The sequence below is a fragment of the Bufo bufo genome, chromosome 10 (genome assembly GCF_905171765.1).
Source record: "Bufo bufo chromosome 10, aBufBuf1.1, whole genome shotgun sequence".
NCBI classification, from domain to species: domain Eukaryota; kingdom Metazoa; phylum Chordata; class Amphibia; order Anura; family Bufonidae; genus Bufo; species Bufo bufo.
Window position 1 is genome coordinate 136,918,100 of NC_053398.1, and position 8,844 is coordinate 136,926,943.

Here is an 8,844-nt window from a genome sequence, read left to right on the forward strand (position 1 = left end):
CCTCTCTCCTTCTTTACTTCCTCTCTCCCTCTCTCCTTCCTTCTTCCCTCTCTCCTTCGCACAAACTCCCGAATCCACCTCATCTATACATTCATGAGGGAGAGGAATAGTTGAGGCCCTGTGACATCACATCCAGAGATCAGACAGGAAACCTGGTAAAGGACATTGACAGAGTGGTTGGGCCACATAATATCAAGAAGTTAAGTATATTGAAAACTTTCTTCTGAAGGTAAGATATGACTATTAAAGGTGGGTTTCTGGGTCCCAATGGGTTCTTAAAAAACACCTTTGAAAGGGCAAACTCTTCTTCACATGAGAATCCTCTGGCATCAGCTGATCGTCACCGATTCAATAGCAGAGATCCCTGGCAGTCAGCAAACATATTTCTCCTAGAGCAGCCACTGCTGGAGAAATGTAGTATTACATGCTGACCATATAGATGAATGGGCTATGACGCTAACACATGGTTCATGCTCAGCCCTCCAGAGCTCTCCACTCAGGTTAATGGGGCCTTGAGAAGAGCCCCCCTCTAAGAGATCTGGGGTATATGAACAGGAGTATACTATAAAGTGTCCAGTTAAAGTAAAACATTTCTTTCTTTTTTTTACATTTTTTATTATTTTTATAGTTATAATTTGACAGAGAATGTCATCAAATCTATTTTTTGTGTTTTTACTGCTCCTCCATCCTGCACCGCTTATTATCAGTCATTACACCATTGACTGTCGGCTCATCCAAGAGATAAAACTCACAAGATACATTTGTTTCCACTTTAAAATGACTTGCGCTTCACGGCACAGAAGGATTATTGTTTCATGTTTCCATTCACATTAAGAGTCACTTCTCATGAATGTAAACTTCAAGGAAAGCTCCTTTAATAATGTAACAAAGAAGCTTCTTTTCATCCTTTACAAAAGAGACCCCATCCTGAATTCTCCCGATAGCGCCACCGCCCAAGGCTGCAATTTAAGCCGCAACGAATAATAATATCACAGCAATACCTTCCGAGGGGATGAAACAAGTGCAAGGTACATGTTCTCATTTTACATTCATGGAAAGTCTCCACCCGACTGGGATTTGAAAAAAGTTTATCCAGCGCCACTCATCTCCTTGTGGCTGAGTCTGGAATTGCAACTAAGCAACATTCAAGTTGCAATACCAGACCCGGCCACATGGAGTAGAGCGGAGCTGTTACTAGAAAGAAATGTGGATTTTCTAACTGACTCCCCATTATAATCTGGAAAGCCTTTTCTCTATGAGTGCATTATAAATAATCACGATTATTACCATGGACCGTGAGCGATGTCCGGAAATGTGATTGACGTAGAGCAGGGATGCTCAACCTGCGGCTCCCCATCTGTTGTAAAACTACAACTCCCACCATGCTCTGCTGTAGGCTGATAGCTGTAGGCTGTTCAGGGATGCTGGGAGTTGTAGTTTCACAACAGCTGGGCATGCACAGGAAGGGAACCAGTGCTTACAGAGCCATGTCTCCTCAATACCCTCACCCTATACAGAGTAGCTATCCAGGTCAGCACTATACACCATGCTTTATATGCCCACTATCCACAACCTCAATGCCAATTCAGCTTTTGGAAAACATAATTTCTAAACGTTGCAGTTTAAATGTAAACAAACGAGTAACTATGTAAATATTTTACCAATTTTGCAGACAATTCGAGCTCGCACAAAGCACTTTGATCTGGTAAGCTTTGGGTGTGAAGGGAGAAGAATACATTTTGCATGATCATTCTTCTTTAAGGGGACGCGCAGTTGGACGGAGATGCTGGAGAGGCTATTTCTAAGTGTCTCAGTTTGTATAAGGGTTGTCAGTGAATTCCCAGGGGGATTATCAGGGGGGGATTTTATATGCCTCTTTCCAGGCTCCCCATCATTGAATTCATGAAAAGCCAATGCTCATGAATGCATGAAATTCTCAGCAGGCTGAATCCTCCAGATCTCTCTGCAACATGTCTGATCCCCCTGGAACCGCTGCTTTAATATTTTATGTAAACAATCACTGGAGACTGGAAGGAAAATTGAGGATCTGATGAGACTCTGAGTTCCCTTCACTCGGAGCAAAGCAGAATGAGCCACCGAAAAATGTGCAGAGAATCTTAAAAGGAGCAAAACGGGAAACAGTCATAAGCTCATTATAATGCCCCTTTGCTGTGCTAATGGGTGCAACTGCAATTATTGCCCCCCGAGTGTCCTTGGTGGTTCCCTAAACACCCTAGTCTAAAAAGTGCCGCACCAGTCCACAGGTTGTATGCGGGATTGCAGCATCATTGAATTCACTGCAATACCACAGTTGGACAGTTGTGGCGCTGTTTTTGGAAGAAGACCATTTCTAATCTGGGAACTTCTTTTTCAGTTCCCATTGACACAGGGAAGTGGATAATTGAATGCTGGGGGTGAACTATTGGGACCCCCCAGTAATCACCAAAATAGAGCCCTGGAGGGAGGTGTGAACTCTGTTCCATTCACTTTTATGGGAGAACGCTGAGCAATGCAGTTGGCAGTCTCCTAGAAGTGAATGGAGCGATGGTCACACATGAGCACCATCAGTTTCTCCTGGTGTGGAGACCTCAACGTAACCAATAATAACATGGCCACCCTTTGAGTGGAATGGGCACCATGCAATACCACATGTCCCCTTATTAGGAGGGTTCCGTCAGTCAAATCTGCTGCATGGTGGGAGCAGTACAGTAGGCAATATGGGAAGGGGGGTAAGAGATTAGAAAAAATATCTTCTCCATAGACAGTGTCTGGTATTGCAGCTTACATGAATAAAGCCGAGCTGCAATACCACACATGGCCTATAAACAAGGGTGGCGCTGTGTCTCCATTTTAATGACATACATTCCCTTTAGTGTAAGTAGTAGACCCTCTCAGAGCCTGATTACAGGGTTTCTATGATTTTAATATGCAAAATAAATCCTGAGTATAAGGTGCAGCGATCGTCGTGTGGAGTGCATTTCATTTATTGTGTGATACAATATGTTTTCCTCCTTGCGCTATTGTTGTTCTGCTATTCTTCCCGATGTATAATCGCTGAGCATTGTGAGGGAACACGTCTTCAGTACAAAGCACGTTCGTCAGACATTTTGAGAATTAGCATTTAAGAGCTAAATATATGTAAAACTGTAGGTGGGAGGCAGCGGTCTAAAACCTATGCCAAGCAATAAGGCATTAAAGTGACTCCATCTAAGCCACTATTGACTCCTATGGCTGGAGGATAGGAAAACTACAATTCTCTTACTTCTTTTTGCTGTAGGTTAGACAATATGGGTTTTTACCAAGAAACCATCAACAAGTAGGTTAGCTGATGATGATGGCCCTTATCACAATCTTAGTACAATAAAATGCACACAGTGATGTCACAGCAAAGAGATAATAAACACAGTGATGTCACAGCAAAGAGATAATAAACACAGTGATGTCACAGCAAAGAGATAATAAACACAGTGATGTCACAGTATAGGGATAATAAACACAGTGATGTCACAGCAAAGAGATAATAAACACAGTGATGTCACAGTACAGGGATAATACACACAGCGATGTCACAGTACAGGGATAATAAACACAGTGATGTCACAGTACAGGGATAATAAACACAGCGATGTCACAGTACAGGGATAATAAACACAGTTATGTCACAGTACAGGGATAATAAACACAGTGATGTCACAGTACAGGGATAATAAACACAGTGACGTCACAGTACAGAGATAATAAACACAGTGATGTCACAGTACAGGGATAATAAACACAGTGATGTCACAGCAAAGAGATAATAAACACAGTGATGTCACAGCAAAGAGATAATAAACACAGTGATGTCACAGCAAAGAGATAATAAACACAGTGATGTCACAGTATAGGGATAATAAACACAGTGATGTCACAGCAAAGAGATAATAAACACAGTGATGTCACAGTACAGGGATAATACACACAGCGATGTCACAGTACAGGGATAATAAACACAGTGATGTCACAGTACAGGGATAATAAACACAGCGATGTCACAGTACAGGGATAATAAACACAGTTATGTCACAGTACAGGGATAATAAACACAGTGATGTCACAGTACAGGGATAATAAACACAGTGACGTCACAGTACAGAGATAATAAACACAGTGATGTCACAGTACAGAGATAATAAACACAGCGATGTCACAGTACAGGGATAATAAACACAGTTATGTCACAGTACAGGGATAATAAACACAGTGATGTCACAGTACAGAGATAATAAACACAGTGATGTCACAGTACAGAGATAATAAACACAGTGATGTCACAGTACAGGTATAATAAACACAGTGATGTCACAGTACAGGGATAATAAACACATTGATGTCACAGTACAGGGATAATAAACACAGTAATGTCACAGTACAGGATAATACACACAGTGATGTAACAGTACAGGGATAATAAACACAGTGATGTCACAGTACAGAGATAATAAACACAGTGATGTCACAGTACAGAGATAATAAACACAGTGATGTCACAGTACAGGGATAATAAACACAGTGATGTCACAGTACAGGGATAATAAACACAGTGATGTCACAGTACAGGGATAATAAACACAGTGATGTCATAGTACAGGGATAATAAACACAGTGATGTCACAGTACAGGGATAATAAACACAGTGATGTCACAGTACAGGGATAATAAACACAGTGATGTCACAGTACAGGGATAATAAACACAGTGATGTCATAGTACAGGGATAAAAAACACAGTGATGTCATAGTACAGGGATAATAAACACAGTGATGTCACAGTACAGGGATAATAAACACAGTGATGTCACAGTACAGGGATAATAAACACAGTGATGTCACAGTACAGAGATAATAAACACAGTGATGTCACAGTACAGGGATAATAAACACAGTGATGTCACAGTACAGAGATAATAAACACAGTGATGTCACAGTACAGGGATAATAAACACAGTGATGTCACAGTACAGGGATAATAAACACAGTGATGTCATAGTACAGGGATAATAAACACAGTGATGTCATAGTACAGGGATAATAAACACAGTGATGTCACAGTACAGTGATAATAAACACAGTGATGTCACAGTACAGAGATAATAAACACAGTGATGTCATAGTACAGGGATAATAAACACAGTGATGTCACAGTACAGTGATAATAAACACAGTGATGTCACAGCAAAGAGATAATAAACACAGTGATGTCATAGTACAGGGATAATAAACACAGTGATGTCACAGTACAGGGATAATAAACACAGTGATATCACAGTACAGGGATAATAAACACAGTGATGTCACAGTACAGGGATAATACACACAGTGATGTCACAGTACAGAGATAATAAACACATTGATGTCACAGTACAGGGATAATAAAAACAGTGATGTCACAGTACAGAGATAATAAGCACAGTGATGTCACAGTACAGAGATAATAAACACAGTGATGTCATAGTGCAGGGATAATAAACACAGTGATGTCACAGTACAGAGATAATAAACACAGCGATGTCACAGTACAGAGATAATAAACACAGCGATGTCACAGTACAGAGATAATAAACACAGTGATGTCACAGTACAGAGATAATAAAAACAATGATGTCACAGTACAGAGATAATAAACACAGTGATGTCACAGTACAGGGATAATAAACACAGTGATGTCACAGTTCAGAGATAATAAACACAGTGATGTCACAGTGCAGAGATAACAAACACAGCGATGTCACAGGACAGAGATAATACACACAGTGATGTCACAGTACAGGGATAATAAACACAGTGATGTCACAGTACAGAGATAATAAACACAGTGATGTCACAGTACAGGGATAATAAACACAGTGATGTCACAGTACACGGATAATAAACACAGTGATGTCACAGTACAGGGATAACAAACACAGTGATGTCACAGTACAGGGATAATAAACACAGTGATGTCACAGTACAGGGATAATAAACACAGCGATGTCACAGTACAGAGATAATAAACACAGTGATGTCACAGTACAGACATAATAAACACAGCGATGTCACAGTGCAGAGATAATAAACACAGTGATGTCACAGTACAAGGATAATAAACACAGTGATGTCACAGTACAGGGATAATAAACACAGTGATGTCACAGTACAGAGATAATAAACACAGTGATGTCACAGTACAGGGATAATAAACACAGTGATGTCACAGTACACGGATAATAAACACAGTGATGTCACAGTACAGGGATAACAAACACAGTGATGTCACAGTACAGGGATAATAAACACAGTGATGTCACAGTACAGGGATAATAAACACAGCGATGTCACAGTACAGAGATAATAAACACAGTGATGTCACAGTACAGACATAATAAACACAGCGATGTCACAGTGCAGAGATAATAAACACAGTGATGTCACAGTACAGAGATAATAAACACAGTGATGTCACAGTACAAGGATAATAAACACAGCGATGTCACAGTACAGGGATAATAAACACAGTGATATCACAGTACAGGGATAATACACACAGTGATGTCACAGTACAGGGATAATAAACACAGTGATGTCACAGTACAGGGATAATAAACACAGCGATGTCACAGTACAGGGATAATACACACAGTGATGTCACAGTACAGAGATAATAAACACAGCGATGTCACAGTACAGGGATAATACACACAGCGATGTCACAGTACAGACATAATAAACATAGTGATGTCACAGTACAGACATAATAAACACAGCGATGTCACAGTGCAGAGATAATAAACACAGTGATGTCACAGTACAGAGATAATACACACAGCGATGTCACAGTACAGGGATAATAAACACAGTGATGTCACAGTACAGAGATAATAAACACAGTGATGTCACAGTACAAGGATAATAAACACAGTGATGTCACAGTACAGGGATAATAAACACAGTGATGTCATAGTACAGAGATAATAAACACAGTGATGTCACAGTACAGAGATAATAAACACAGTGATGTCATAGTACAGAGATAATAAACACAGTGATGTCACAGTACAGAGATAATAAACACAGCGATGTCACAGTACAGAGATAATAAACACAGTGATGTCACAGTACAGGGATAATAAACACAGTGATGTCACAGTACAGGGATAATAAACACAGTGATGTCACAGTACAGGGATAATAAACACAGTGATGTCACAGTACAGAGATAATAAACACAGTGATGTCACAGTACAGAGATAATAAACACAATGATGTCACAGTACAGGAATAATAAACACAGTGATGTCACAGTACAGGGATAATAAACACAGCAATGTCACAGTACAGGGATAATAAACACAGTGATGTCACAGTACAGGGATAATAAACACAGTGATGTCACAGTACAGGGATAATGAACACAGTTATGTCACAGTACAGAGATAATAAACACAATGATGTCACAGTACAGGAATAATAAACACAGTGATGTCACAGTACAGGGATAATAAACACAGCAATGTCACAGTACAGGGATAATAAACACAGTGATGTCACAGTACAGGGATAATAAACACAGTGATGTCATAGTACAGGGATAATAAACACAGTGATGTCACAGTACAGGGATAATAAACACAGTGATGTCACAGTACAGGGATAATGAACACAGTTATGTCACAGTACAGAGATAATAAACACAGTGATGTCACAGTACAGAGATAATAAACACAGTGATGTCACAGTACAGAGATAATAAACACAGTGATGTCACAGTACAGAGATAATAAGCACAGTGATGTCACAGTACAGAGGTAATAAACACAGTGATGTCACAGTACAGGGGTAATAAACACAGTGATGTCACAGTACAGGGATAATAAACACAGTGATGTCACAGTACAAGGATAATAAACACAGTGATGTCACAGTACAGGGATAATAAACACAGTGATGTCACAGTACAGAGATAATAAACACAGTGATGTCACAGTACAGAGATAATAAACACAGTGATGTCACAGTACAGAGATAATAAGCACAGTGATGTCACAGTACAGGGATAATAAACACAGTGATGTCACAGTACAAGGATAATAAACACATTGATGTCACAGTACAGAGATAATAAACACAGTGATGTCACAGTACAGAGATAATAAACACAGTGATGTCACAGTACAGGGATAATAAACACAGTGATGTCACAGTACAGGGATAATAAACACAGTGATGTCACAGTACAAGGATAATAAACACAGTGATGTCACAGTACAGAGATAATAAACACAGTGATGTCACAGTACAGAGATAATAAACACAGTGATGTCACAGTACAGGGATAATAAACACAGTGATGTCACAGTACAGAGATAATAAACACAGTTATGTCACAGTACATGGATAATAAACACAGTGATGTCACAATACAGGGATAATAAACACAGTGATGTCACAGTACAGAGATAATAAACACAGTGATGTCACAGTACAGGGATAATAAACACAGTGATGTCACAGTACAGAGATAATAAACACAGTGATGTCACAGTACAGAGATAATAAACACAGTGATGTCACAGTACAGGGATAATACACACAGTGATGTCACAGTACAGAGATAATAAACACAGTGATGTCACAGTACAGGGATAATAAACACAGTGATGTCACAGTACAGAGATAATAAACACAGTGATGTCACAGTACAGGGATAATACACACAGTGATGTCACAGTACAGAGATAATAAACACAGTGATGTCACAGTACAGAGATAATAAACACAGTGATGTCACAGTACAGGGATAATAAACACAGTGATGTCACAGTAC